The sequence below is a fragment of the Lactuca serriola genome, chromosome 2, assembly GCF_051521515.1.
Source record: "Lactuca serriola cultivar US96UC23 chromosome 2, Lser_US96UC23_V15, whole genome shotgun sequence".
Classification (NCBI taxonomy): Eukaryota; Viridiplantae; Streptophyta; class Magnoliopsida; order Asterales; family Asteraceae; genus Lactuca; species Lactuca serriola.
Window position 1 is genome coordinate 87,147,210 of NC_136409.1, and position 16,128 is coordinate 87,163,337.

The following is a 16,128-nucleotide window of genomic DNA, read 5'->3' on the forward strand; positions in this document are numbered from 1 at the left end:
TAAATCTAGATAACATCCATCCTTAAACTTTTACTTTTTTTTTGTATAAAAGTGTGTTTACTTTCATTCAAAAAGAAAATTCAAAAACAATTAAAAATTCCTTTCTTTTCAAAAAAAACCAAAAACATTCAAATAACCAATATTTTCAAAAACATTCAGATAAACAAATCTTCAAAAGGATAATAAAAGACTTACCATAATAAGCTTTTATAGAACCTTGTGATTAATCGTCTATTGACTTAATATTCAGATGCTTATGCCCGATGAAGATTTTAAGTCATATTGATTCTCAATTGGAGTGAAGGTTCAAATCTCCTACTTTTCATAATGTATATAACTTTATTTCCTTCGATTTTATTTCATTATTGACGATTTTAAACAATCAAGGGACATAAGGTTAGGAGGTTCAGATGAAAACAAAAACCCATGTGAGAATTTGTGCCCCGTCAATCTATATCACTGTGGAATTCATTTCTTGTGAGGTTAGGTGTGTCACTATTGCTTATAAGGTATATCCGATTATATCTTGTCACGGTCTCATTTTTGCTTAGATATCAAAATGACCAGGGACGATACATTCATTTCTTACATAATAGACAAACTGTCTTTTATGCCACCAATCCCCACCTAGATATAAGCCAACCAAAAATGAACTATTGAGATCTCGTGATCCATCAACAAGAAAAGACAAAACAAAAAGGATTTCAACAATCACTTATCAAAGATAAACAAAGATCTATCCACATCTAATCTTCAAAGACGAATCAAGATAAAGACGAATCAACAAAAAAGCCATATCATTCACTGAAGAAATACCAAAAAAAAAAAAAAAAAAAAAACTCTACATTTGGTATTTTCAAACAAAGTTTCAACCAAATGGTTATTTCAAAACAATCATCAAAAGATCCATTGATCTGTTTTTAACCATTTTTCACAAAAAGGGATATCTTAATCCCGCAAGACAGATAATCTCAAAAATCCAAATTTTCTCAAAATGTAGCAAATTCTCGATGCTAAAACAAAATATCTTTTTACACAAAACGATATTGATCAACAAAAAGGATACCATGAAGGAAGAGCTGCAACAACAATGGATTTCACGGGATACTGTAGCCTTCATCAATGAAAGTTCTTAGTTGCAAACTGCACTACGAAAATTGCTAAACCCCTCTACATGTATTTCCCGACGGAGAGAGAGTGAAAGTTAATGGCATGAATGAAGAAACCCGCTGAGTAATGTCGAAACCAGTCTTATGTGATTGATTATCTAATAATGATACTAAGTGACTTTCAGGAAAAGCATAGTTGAACACCTCCAATATGAGTGTGAGTCGTCAGAGAGAGATATCACTCATTTTTAGTGATCATTAACCTGTTCTGCTGCCAGAACAACCAGACACCCAAGTGAAGTGTGAGCTATACCTATGAGCGTTCATCTGAATCGACCTGTTAGACCACTTGTCATCATTAATAATGCTATAAAATCTTAGGAAATTTCTTTAGATACATATATGGCTACCCTTTGATAACCGAACCCGAAACTTTGATTCGGAAACAAATTTCTGAAAAATCTTTTACATAAGATATGTTAAACAAAGTCTCAAACTTTCAAAACAATCACTATGTTTTATATATCTTATCTATTGACAAATCTTTTATCTCGAATCTTCAAAAGTTCAAAACTTTCAATATGATTATATCATACCTATCCTTATTTCAGCAATGATCACATAGGGGGAAATTGTTGAAAAATGTTTTTTTATGTGACCTTGTATGTGACCATCACTGAAATAAGATGAACTATTTTTGTATTATCTAACAAATATTATCAGTTATTTCAGGTTACATTAATTCGTGATCAAACGGAAAATACGAAAACACGCGAATGACAGAAAACACATAGACGGGAAAATTTAGTTGTGCGACTAAACAGTTTCAACAATATATATATATATATATATATATATATATATGTGTGTGTGTGTGTGTGTGTGTTGTATGTTGAAAAGTCAACAAAGAATGGTCAACAAGTCAAAGATGAAGAAGCAAAACCCCATCACACGTTTTTTTCTCCTAGACCTCTACTACAACTTGGACTTCCTAGATCCTACTACAAGTTGCATGATCAGCCCTTCCTTTCAACTTAAACTCAAGTGTACTAGAAGATATTTCTTACTCATATATGTATACGTTAGTTTTGTAGTGTTAGTGTAAGTGTTCATTTTTGTTGTTTGTAATACTTGCTACAACATCTCCAAATACCTCCCAAGAACATCACCATCTTCTTCAAGAACAAGCTTCATCCCTGGATATAACCAAGAACATCAAGATCAACAACAACCAAAAATGAAGAACATCATCAACCATCTTCATCTTCTTCATTCAAACTCAAGGTGTTCATCTTCAACCCATCAAACATCATCATCTTCATAAACTTTCACCACCATCACCACCTTATATCAACCTCATTCCAACCTCCAAACAACCTCAAAATACTCTCCTAACACCCTCCAAATACCATCCTTAAACCTCCTCCAAAAAACCTTTCAAATAACCACAACCATCACCACCTTGCTGTTTTTCGACATCAGAATCTTCAAGTCAGAAACGAAGAAAACTGGGCTCAGTACAAGCACAAAAAGACTAGAGATATTTTCACCATCAATTCTTCAGGACCTTACCTACATCTAGAAATTTTCGTGGACGATTTTGACCACGGGAAACCCCAAAGAGACGCGAGAGAGAATTGGCTATCCAGAGAGATTTCTGTTTTCAAGTTCAGAATCTTCATGTTAGAAAACAAAAAACCGAGCTCAACACAGCCAAAATACTACTAGGGAGATTTTCACCATCAATTCTTCAGGACCTTACCTACATCTAGAAATTTTTGTGGACGATTTTGACGACGGGAAACCCCAAAGAGACGCGAGAGAGAATTGGCTATCCAGAGAGATTTCTGTTTTCAAGTTCAGAATCTTCATGTTAGAAAACAAAAAACCTAGCTCAACACAGCCAAAATACTACTAGGCAGATTTTCACCATCAATTCTTCAGGACCTTACCTACATCTAGAAATTTTCGTGGACGATTTTGACCACGGGAAACCCCAGAGAGACGCGAGAGAGAAATAGCTATCCAGAGAGATTTTCCGAAAACTGAAGGTTTTTAATCTGTGTATGCAAGGATCTGCGTGAACACGACCCGTGTTGTTTTTGTCTAAATCAAAACGACCCGTGTTCAGGATTTTGACCTTTAAAACCTTCTAAAAACCTCCTACACGACCCGTGTCACTTGTGCCTTATTCTACACGACCCGTGTTCAGAAGCTTCATCAAGAAAACCCTCCAAAACCCTCCTACACGACCCGTGTCACTTTTGCCTTATCTTACACGACCCGTGTGCATGGTTTTACCCAAAAATACCTCAAATACAAATACATAAACCCATGTATTTTGTACCCTTTTGTAAACACTTGTTTTACAGAAAACCGAGCTTTAAATGAACTTTTTGTTACTTATCAAATGCTGGATTGATCTTTGAACAAATATCGACCAGTCGCTCCAAGAGTCCCAATATCGACCAGTCGTTCCATGAGTCTAGTTCAGTCAATTTATTGACGAACCTACTTGATATATATTTATATACTTATATACTTTATTATAGCTTTATGTCATTTAAATATAGTCATTTATATTATTTATAGCTTTATGTCATTTAAATACAGTCATTTATATTATTTATAGCTTTATGTTACTTAAATACAGTCATTTATATTATTATAGCTTTCAGTCATTTATAGCTTTCATATTTATACTTATTCCGCAATTATTATTCTTATATATATATATATATATATATATATATATATATATATATATATATATCTAATACCTTTAACGCATATATCTGTCACACAGTAACTGGTAACCGAGCCTTTTGTTGTTGTGATCAGATTTTTATATTTCCAACAATCGGTATCTGAGCTGATATAAAAGAATATTTTCCAACATACTTTATTTTGCTTAGACTTTAATTTTGGGACGAAATTTCCTTTAACACGGGGATGATGTGACAACCCGGAATTTTCATTCGCTCAAACCCTAAAAGTCAATCACTTCATATTATAAGTCAATTTCAGTTCTATTTGTTTTTAACAAGTTTAAAGTTCGTTTGACAATTATAATAATTATTCTTTAAACGAATGGGTGAAAGAATGTAACGCCTTGAGTCTTGAAATTTCAAAACCGCGAATACCACGTAGCTTAGAAGTTCACGGCCAAACTTTTATGTTTGGGCGGTAAACTACCCCAAAAAACCGTAAACTCATGCTTAAGCATGAGTTTACTCCCCAAAGTACCTCACTTCTCATTTTCACCCTAAAGAGTAAACTCCAAACACTCTCAACTATCATCCCGGTTTTCACCCGATTTCCCGAAAACGTGACTATTTCTCGACTTGATTAGTTGATGTATCATAACTACTAGTGATTATACATCTTTTCATCCATCCATTTTTGTGTTTTGATTAGATTTCCAAAACACCAAGAACACACACTAGTGTTCTTGGACTTTTAGTTCATTCAAGCTTCCATAAAGTAAGTATTTTTATCCTAGAGTCTTTTAAAGCTTGCTATACATCTTAATATCAAGGAAATGTCCCAAGAACACCAAGAACAAGTTGTTCACGGTTTTGGGAGGCTCCCAAAACTGTAAACACCAAGTATAGTGTTAAAGGGTGCTTTAGGTTGTCTAGGTGCTTCACAATGCCTTAGGGACTTGCCTAGATCATTTCTTGAAGTGTTTATCACATAAAAGAACAAGAAAACACTTAGTTATATGTGTTTACGGTTTGGGGATCTCCCAAAACCGTAAACACCCCAAAAGGGGTATAAATGCCCCATATCTATTCCTTATGCCTTGAATCTAACCTAGACTATTACCATGATGAGCTAAGGACTTGAAAACCCCCAAATACCATAAAACTTATGAGTTTACGGTAGTGAACTCAAAGGAAAATGGTAAAGGGACCGTAAACTCCATTTAGGATGAAATGGTGCCCTAGTTCCTTCCATGGTCACATACATCAAGTAGAAAAGCTTCTAGGGACTCTTAAAGCTTCAAACAACAAATGGTCACAAAGGGGGTGAGCTTACGACCGTAAACCCAAGGGTTTACGACGATAAACCCTTTTGGTTATGACCACAAAACCGTAAACTCCCTAATGGAGTGTTCCTTGAACCCCAAACACACTAGCCTTTCCCTACATCACTTAGATGCAATCCTTGAGATTTATAACACTTGTATAAGGTTTTTAGCATGTCCTAGGGTGTCTTGACTTGTTTATTAGTTGTTTAAAGACTAATTGGATACATATATGTGATATTATATGTTAACTAGGATCATAGAGTGTGTTCAAGACTCCACTTGACACCTAGCAATCCTACATCTTCAGTTCATCCGTACCACTCACTACAGGTGAGTTCATACCCCTTAATCAATGGTTTACATGTTTTTAAATGCTTTATGGGGGGGGGGGAATACAAGTTAAATACTTATAGTTATTACATCAATCACATGTGATTAATAACTACAAAACCAATGATTTTCTTACTGTTCAAACTGTTTATCAAACTATTTTGCTTCAAACTGTTTTACAAATTCTTATACTTATCAAATACGTTTAATTAAGCTCTGTTATACTTATTATCAAATGCATGCCTATGTATGTATAGTTATATAAGCAATGTTTAAAAGACTTAGGAAGGCCAGCTCGCTTTATTTCCTTTTCCCCGTTGGGACGTGGTCTGGTAAGGTATCGGGTATCCGTCCGAAGGTCGTTTAAATATTAGTTATATATCATGCGTACATATATAGTCATAAAGGTTCTTCCAGTCCATTCAATACCCTTGGGTAGCAAGGGTATACTTCCATGTTCATACGTACCAGTTGCATCACTAGTAAGTTACCATAGGGGTAGCACAGGAGGATACTAATACCATTACTAGAACAATGAAACATACAATGAGTCAGTTCATTCATGAGTCAGTACATTACTATAGATGCTAGATAAAGAGAGAACATACATTACAACTAGTACACGCAGAACATTACGGTACATACAAGCTAGTTAGAGAAAGAGTACACTTTCAGTTAGCACATTCATTACATATACATTCATGCAGTTATGTGAACCATTGAGCGGGTCATGGCACTTCCTGCCATGACCGCTTTTGTATCCCGAATCTCCTTAATTGGGGAGCGTATGAGTTTGCGTATAGATCTATACTGGATTGACTATCCTACACCTTGCTGCTCGCTACAGTGGGACTTGCAAGTCTACGGGTGCCAAATGTCATTTCTTACGGTGTCTTACATCGTCGTTTTACTATAGTCGGTAGCAGGATACAGGTCGATCACATGCTACTTTGAACACCTTTTGTTGTAAGGTAGTTAGTACAACAGTAGCCACTTATTACAAATACTACGGTACTATAATATTTTTCCCATTACATTCACTTCGTGAATATTCACACGATGCACGGTAATGTAAAAACTATATTTTTGGTTAATGATAGTCAGAATTAGGAAAACACACACTCTAACAAGAGACACACGCACAGACACTAGATGCCTTGGTAGAAGGCTACAGTTAGTAGGAAACGTAGGGTTTTCTAGGGAGTTCAAACATTTTACAAAACATTGTACAAATTATCTTACGGAACATCTTACAAATGCTTTCATACAAACACAAAAATTAATATACTTATGATCTCATCAGCATTAAACTGATACTTGCTTTCAAAATAACTTGTATTCTCAGGTCACCAATAGACAGGTACATATGCCAGGCTTTTGAGAAGATGGAGTTCGTTCAAGACTCGTCTTTTATTTTGATATGTATATTTTTGGTGTCTATAACTTTGACAGAACACACATGTATGAAATTATATTATTAATGCAATGGATGATATTGTTTCTTGTTTACTACTATTTATTATTGTGATACTGTACATGACGTCCTCTGCCCCAAAACGTTTCCGCCGTTCATGGTTTTGAGGTGTGACATCATATGGACTGAGACATGGATTATAATGATTCTCTCTGTCCATTTGTTGTTTCCGATTCCCGATTTATGATGATTGACTAATTAAACAAATCAAATCAGTCCAGGCCCGGCTGAGCACTTACATTTGTTATCACGAAATCATCGAGGGGCCCACAAATATCGTTTTTATCCCGAAGGTAAAAGGAATGGATAAACTTCGACTCATATGGCTTGTTCTACTACTTGTTGAATCATACACAAAGACATGTTTTATAACATCGAGTTACCAATGCGTTTTCGTGCACTAAATGTATAACCAACTCATAGTAACAACTCATATCTCTAGGTTTGAAGAATATAAGATATTATTGTCTCATGATCACTCGTGATAAAATCCATGAAGTGATTCCAATAAGCGCGGGTTGAATCCAATACTCAGAACTTATGAGCACTCATGAGTGTTGTAGCACCACTTTGTCCAACAACTTAAACCTCTACAAGCCAACCCATGACAGTCTTGATTCATATCTACTTCCAACATATGACCGACTGTGGATGGTTTGAATAACTTAGTCATCTAGGAAGAACAATGACCTAGTTATTCTGGAAGTCAAAACATGCAAAATGAAACACAATAATAATTGAATCCAATACGGTCTCAGAACTTATGAATATAAATAAAACAGATTTTATTTATCACCATATGATTACACATTATTCATTGTATATTGTTTTAGCTATCAACTTTATTCTTGAATTAAAACAATAATTGTCCCATGCTCCAAGCATGTACACTATGTTTTCTAAACACTAGTCATGCCATACATCAAGTATGCATACTATGTTTGTCTACGATCTTTACTTTGTGAAAGAGATCGATTGAACATAACTCCAATGATTCTCATTTCACAGTCCCAAATCCTTACTGCAACGCAAGAATTGCAAATTCATGCCATTTACTGAAATCTGTTAGATTCTAAACTTATATGCATTGATCCTCTTGTAATGATTATGCACAAAGTCACAAAGACTTGACAACTAACATTACAGAGTATTCCAATTGAGATCAAATCCATGGAAACTTCCTTCTTGCATTAAGTTTTTCTAATCTTACACATATTGGATAATTTCTAACTTTGAAACATTTCCATATTCCATTTTGACTATCACTTCTGAACAAGAGTTGCCTCCTTACAGATTATGTCAATATGGTCCTTCTAGAATTAACATTCTACTTCCAACTGTCCTTGAGCAACCAATCTTTGGTAAACCTTAGATTGTCCTCAACAATTGCTTAATCCTTTTAGTCGTATCCAGTTCTAGACCTTTTCCCTTCTTAATGCCCCAGGCATTTGGAAAATTTTAGAAAGGATGAATATAGCACATGTAATCGATCCTATATCTAAAGCATATGGGACACGATTCATGATGTCTCACATAAAGACTAAACCAGTCTTTTGCTATAATATTTCCATATCAATTTGCCAAGTTCTCATAATTCAGATTATGAAAAGGGATGCCGTAAACATAATCGAATTTTAGAACACAAATAATAGACCCATATATAGAATTTCCTTATGTTGAGCCACTCCAACATGAAATTCATATATATATATATATATATATATATATATATATATATATATATATATATATATATATATATATATATATCCTTGACTAAATACGATTAAAACCTCAATTTAAGCTTTTAGATTTGAGATGAAGTATAATTTCATCTCCCTTAATTATAGCAAAACAACTTTTTCCCAATCAAAACCTTTTGTTTTCTATAATTAACATTGCTAACTTGCAACCTTTATCATAATTATCATGCTCCCACTAACATGATGATAACACTTATGCTCCCACTAGCTTTGACATGTACTCAGAAATCAGCTGGACTTCTAGAAATCAATACTTTATTGACTTTCTTACCAAAGTTCAGATTTCTGATACTAGATTGCTTTGATGAAAATTTATCAATATCATACAACTTATCTTAGATAGCTCACATGTGTGTCTAAACAATTTTATAACTGTGAAAAGGGATGCCATAATCATAGTCTCGATTTTTCAGACCTTTGCCACTTCTCACAAGTCCATGTTAGTGTGCCGGTTAACCACACATGCTCCACTAACGACTTTGAGAAAGCAACTATCATAATTGCTACCTAGCTAAAATCTACTTAGTGAAAGTATTTCCTCACTATCATTTTCATGAATCGGAGAGAAACCTTATGACACTTAGATTTAATGGTGTGTGTGTGTTCTTATCCATGTGAATTGTCAAAACCATAATCACAAGACAAGATTAGTGACAATTCCAAATTCATATGGACTGAACTTGTGCAATCTTAAATTCTTGCCACCTGGCAGCTCAAGGGCCTGTCATTGCTTCCAAGTTGTTTTGCAACCAATTGAGAACTCTAAGAACTCATATGCAAAGTCAACTTTAATTGGAATGGGCACAAAATATGTCAACACGATAGGTTATAAACCTCAAGTCATGTGCTAGTGAAGAACTTTAGGTTTTATTCTTGATTAGTTCTTGAGACTTTCAAGACCTTTAAGACTCCCACTGCCCTCTTGACATATAAGACTTTCTTGTCAGATATTCAAGAGATAGTGTGGATTCTAATCAAGACAAACACTTCACACAATTTATCTTAGTTGGTCTTTGTTTTATCCAAAACATCATAACTTACCAATTTCAAATGTACAAGAGTAGAAAACTTTTACTCTTACATTTGACAAGTGTTTTAAACCTTCTTTAAGACATGTCACGCAACTTACAGTCTTGGATTATGACTCTAAGACTTGTCTTGGAATGAAATATGACTCATCTTCTTGATTTAACAATTTCAACAATTCATGACTCCCCTTCTTAGCCTTACAGAATCCACTTAGAGGATGAATTGTGATAAGGTCTCTTAATCATTAAGATGATTATATAACATGATACTAAAGTACTCTCCCATCTTTTCAGATTTGAGAAACTTTTATCTTTCTGCCTAAATTGATTCTTCTGATTCGCTCTGTCATACATTGGAACCTTTTCCAATGTCTCAGAATTTCACTTAAGCTTGTAAGTATAACCGTATTTACCGAGCTATAGTAAATTATGATGAATAGTCTTATTGATCTTTTGTGGTGGACTTAACCAGTGCACAAGAATGTGTACTCAATCCCTTAGTCCTTTACTTGATTCACACATCCATGTGAACAAGTAATTAGTCTTAATTTTCCAATGCTTGAAAGTTCTCATTCATCATGCTATACAACTTGCATGATTCCAAGTTTCTATCCAATTGAAACTTGGGTGATGAGAATATTTCCTTATTTGGTAAATTTAGACACTACCATAAATGAAAGAATCAAATTCATATTTCCACTCTTGCTCTTAATGGAATCTTATCAGCAACAAAAAATTTCACAAATGCCATTTTAAGGATATTTTTAAAATAAATAAAATCAAAAATTTTCCTTTTATTTTAAAAACTTTGCGGAAAAACTATCCTTACAGTGCAAAAGCACATGAAAACTTTGTTGTTATCTATTCCTAAGCAATATATCATAACTCCTAAGAAGTAGCTCAAGAATCCGATCTTCAAACTATGCGATAGAAATCCATATACGCGATCAGATTCAACATATTCTTTCTTTAAGTTTCTTCACTTTTCTTTAATTCTTAAAACATCAACATGTGACCCAGTCACATCATGTATCAAGAATCTCAGAAAAGAAACTTAGCAGAGTTAGATAGTGGACTTTACCTGAAGTAGAGTCAAACTTATTGACTTTAACATCCTTAGGTAAATTTGGCAGCTTCGCAACCAATGCCCCTTCCTTTGGCAATAGATACCCATGGAACCTTGATAATGGGACTATCTCAGACTTAGCTCTCTCTTTACCATTTGGTCAACCAAGTTAACTATGGCCGATCCCTTTCCAATGGGAAGAGACTGCTTTTTCTGGATTTCCAGTGTCATCATTGTCAATGTCCATAAAGTTTTAGGAAGTTGATCGTAGCAAATATATAAGATCATTAAGGGTCTTGTCATAGTCTATTTCATAAGAGTCCCAAAGGAACTCACTATGTGACTCAGAAAGTAGTTGAGCCACCAACTTTCTGAAGACTTTGACACCCAACTCTCCCGGCTTGTCAATATGTGACTTCATCTCCAAGATGTGATCACACATAGACCTTTGCTTGCCAATAGGGCTTGAGTGACCTTAAACTTTTCAAGAACTTGTTGGTTAGGGATAATAATTGGAGGAGGTGAAAGAAGTATGATTTCCATGGGACATCATCTTCATTTAGGAAAGCTTGTTTCAAGAGATTTGGGAAGATCATAGATGTCTAAACCTAACATCTTTTAGGAGATATTCAAGATAGTTGATTTAAAGTCCTTAATATAACACCCAATATGGAATATTAAGGCTAGGACCCAACACAATACTTTATAACTTGAAAGAGGGATGTCGTAATCCAAGCTATAAAATATTTGAAGGTAGGTGAATGACGATTCACCAATTTCCACCAAGATAAACGAAATGTATTGTTAGGTTTTAATTGGTTTTGAAACTCCTAGATTCTTTTGAGATTCATTGAACTTTTCAATGGCATGTTTCAATCTCGAGTGTGCCCTTCAGGTTTTGTGACTGTGATGTCGAGGATCACAAAACAAGGTGTGAATAACCATGCAAATATACTTGGTACTCTTAAGTGTTTACCCCTCAATCGATGTGCCGGTTAACCACACACACTCCATCGATAGTAAGATAAACATTAAGTTACCATTTTCCTACCTTGTTAAATACGAGTTAGTGTGCCGGTTAACCACACACGCTGCACTAACCGACTTAAACAAAGTGCAAAGTGTAATTTCATGGGTTAGCAGCTTATTCACATTTTCCTAAGTAACTAAGATTGGGTATTAATAAGAGTTTAGTTACTTAGTATTTATCATTAATAGTTTTAATGAAGGGAGAATTCTAGTCCTTGTCCTACCCGTTCGGCTAACGACCCTCCACCAGTCACGAAAGTGGTGGGTGAGAGTGGACTCCCATTAAACTGCCATTTTATAGGCAGTAACCTTATACCCCCCTTATTGACCAGCTTCGTGAATGAGGCCTACTAACAGTAAGACTAACTTTACTCTTATATATATATATATATATATATATATATATATATATATATATATATATATATATATTATTAACTTATAATATTATAAAGTAAAAGGGTTGAATTTTAACTTTTAAAATTCTAAGGGCTAACTTGGAATTAAAGTATTCATAAGTGAAAACTTTTCAAATTCCAAAACTTGAGGACAAGTTATGGAAGACTTTAAACTAATAAAAGAATGTAAATTTTCTTTATTTTGTAACTTATGGAATTAATTAAGGTTACACATGTTATTACTTAATGAAGTGACTCTTGAACCTCCATAACTTGAGGACAAGGCTCTTCATTTTTTTGTAACCATTGCCAAATTTTATGAGTTTTATGAAACTTAAATGTGACCTTTCATGTAAATTGAGGACAAGTTACACAAACACATTTTAGAATCATCTCTTAGATTAAAATAGATTGAAAACACATAATCAATTAACTTTTCTATTCATCTAAGCAACTCATAAGAACAAAGATAATTCACATCAAACTTTTTCATGTAATTAGCATAACTTTTAAACTAATACAAAACATGAAGCTATTGACAATTATCTTTGAAATTGGATTAGCATGAGCATTACCACATCAAAAACAAGTTTACAAGTTCAAAAACAGCTTAGGGTAATGTTCCTAGTCCAATTCCAGCCAAGAAACATGCAAGCAAGCTGTCAGGGGCCAAAACTCGTCGAGTTCTATAGAGAACTCGTTGAGTTCATGCAATAAACCATGAACTCGTCGAGTTTTCTGTCCGGACAACTTCTTGGCTTCGAAAAAAGTGTTTGCATCAAGTATAAGAGAAAGAAAGCCTAGGCTCTGATACCACTATTGGTTTTTGAGCATTCTAACACTCCTAAGTATACATGCAACTCTAAATACCTTGGATCTATGTTTTCTCTATTACACATGCAAATATGAACTTTCCAAGGTATTTATCCTAACTAGCATAATAACATTGATTCATATGAATATATCAAGTTATAATTACATACCTCTTTGATGTAGAATGTCTTCATGAAGCTTGAGTGCCTAGTGCCCCAAGTGTGACACCTCAAATGGTTCACACAACACCAAATACACTTGGAATAGATTAGAGAGAAATCCACAATTCATAAAAATCGGCTAGCCCTTTCTCTCACCCATAGTGGCTGATTTTATCCAAGAATAAGATCATTATATAGTTAGGGTTACATCATGTAAACCCTAATTGTCATGGCCTTTCATTTCCATGATCCATGGGTACAAATACACCATGGAGCATCTTATGGGTTTTAGCCCAACTTGACAATCCATGGAGCATTAGCCCACTATATAAGTATGGATGATTCCACAATCAACCCATATAATTAATTAGTCTTCTTTTGAACACTTAATTAATACTAGATTAATTCATGATCAATACTAATTAAATAATGTTATTAATATATTAGAACTTATAATATATTAACCAACGTTAAGTGTTATTTCTCTCATTATAGTCTATCCAAATGCATGATGCCATGCAACCCAAATGGACCATGATGGGTCGGGTTAAGTCTTACCAACTATAGTTATGGACTTAGACATTAATCCAACAAACCAATATTTTGGTATAACCTAAGATATGTCCAGGATCCTGAAAGTTCTTGATGATCCAGGATCTTGATTAGGGTTGAGGATCTTAGCCCTAACAATTGCCCCCAAATTATACCTGCAAAATATTTAGGTTAATTTTAAATATTTAAAGGTACAATTTTATGTAAATAGAGATAAGATTTCAATTTTCAAACCCTAACGGATAGAATTTATCCATTCAATACTCATGATGATATGGTCAAATCATCCCAATCTCTTATGTGACACTGAGATAAATAGGGTAATCGATGTGACTTTTTCTTTACTTTTTCTCGCTTCCCTTTGATCATTTCCAGCTAACTTCGAAGGTAACTTCTTACTCCTTTCTCTTTTTATTCTTCTCCTATCTCGATCATGGGCAAAAAGATTGCTCAGTCTCGTGCCATTATCACTGCCCCTTCTGAGAATGATTTTGTCGTCCAAGGGCTCCTAGTCTATGACGAGACCTATTCCTTTGATGATGAATAAATTGAGTACCTGAAAGCCAATGGAGCTTTTCCCTATGATACAATCTTTAAGTCTTTCGATGCTTCAGTTTAGCTGGATTTTGTCTCATCATCTTGGGTTTGCTTCCTTGAATAACCCTTTTCTTTGGGTTTAAAATACCTTTATTCTAGTATCATTTCTTAATTGTTAAAATTTGCTAAGCTTTCCTACATCCAAGCCATGCCTGTTATTTGGAGGATCTTGTTTTTGATCGAACAAGTGAACCTGTAACACCGTAAAAATTAAAATAATTTTCGCATTTTCAAACACATTTTTCCAAACACATTCATTAATAAAATGTCATAGTATCATATCTTTGTTTCACAAAACATCCCCCAAGATCGAAATACATAAAATCCCATGTGAGTGTACGAATCAATCCGGCGCCTTCCCGCGGTCATCACTGGTACCTAAAACACATAACACGTAACACTGTAAGCATAAGCTTAGTAAGTTCCCCAAAATACCACTCTAATGTTGGATTAATGTCTAAGTCCATAACTATAATTGGTAAGACTTGACCCGACCCGACATGGTCCATTTGGGTTGCATGGCATCATGCACTTGGATAAACTAAATGAGAGAAATAAGACACTTATGGTTATTAATATATTATAAGTTCTAGTATATTAATAATAAGAATAATGAGATTATTTAATTAGTATTGATCAAGAATTAATCTAGGATTAATTAAGTGATCAAAAGAAGACTAATTAAATATATGGGTTGATTGTGTAAATCATCCATACTTGTATAGTGGGCTAATGCTCCATGGATAATCAAGTTGGGCTAAAACCCATAGGATGGTCCATGGATGCTCCATGGTGTATTTGAACCCATGGATCCAAGGAAATGGAAATCCATGACAATTAAGGGTTTACCCTAATTGTAACACTATATAAAGATCACATTCTTGGGAAAAATCGGCCACTAGAGAGAAAAAGAAAGGGCTAGCCGATTTCATGAGTGTAGAATTCTCTCAAGTTATTCCAAGGGTATTTGGTGTTGTGTGAACCATTTGAGGTGTCACACTTGGGGCACTTGGCACTCAAGCTTCATGAAGACTTTCTACATCAAAGAGGTATGTATTCTATCTTGTTACATTCATTGTTTTGTATGCTAGATTAGGATAATACCTTGGAAGTTCTTATTTGCATGTATAATAGAGAAAACATAGATCCAAGGTATTTAGGGTTGCATGTACACTTAGGAGTGTTAGAATGCTCAAAACCCAACAGTGGTATCAGAGCCTAGGCTTGTTTTCTTGTTATACTTGCAAAACTGCTTAAAAAATCGAAATTGTTGCTGTCTGATCATCAGACTCGGCGAGTCCATCAGGAGACTCGGCGAGTCCATGCCTAAAAAGTGATGAAATCGATCCAACTCGCTGAGTTGGTTCATGCACTCGACGAGTTGGACCCCCAGACAGCATAAATTCGACTTTTTTGGCTGGAATTGGACTAGGAACATTACCCTAAGATGTTTTTGAACTTATAAACTTGTTTTTGATGTGGTAATGTTCATGCTAATCCAATTTCAAAGAGATAATTGTCAATAGATTCATGTTTTGTATTAGTTTAAGGTTTAGACTAATTACATGAAAAAAATTGATTTGAATTATCTTGTTCTTATGAGTTGCTTAGATTAATAGAAAAATTGAGTGAAATAGTTGTTTTCAATCCAAATTAATCTAAGAGTTGATTCTAAAATGTGTTTTTGTAACGTGTCCTCAAGTTATATGAACATTCACATTTAAGTTTCATAAAACTCATAAAAGTTGTCAATGGTTACAAAAGATGAAGAGTCT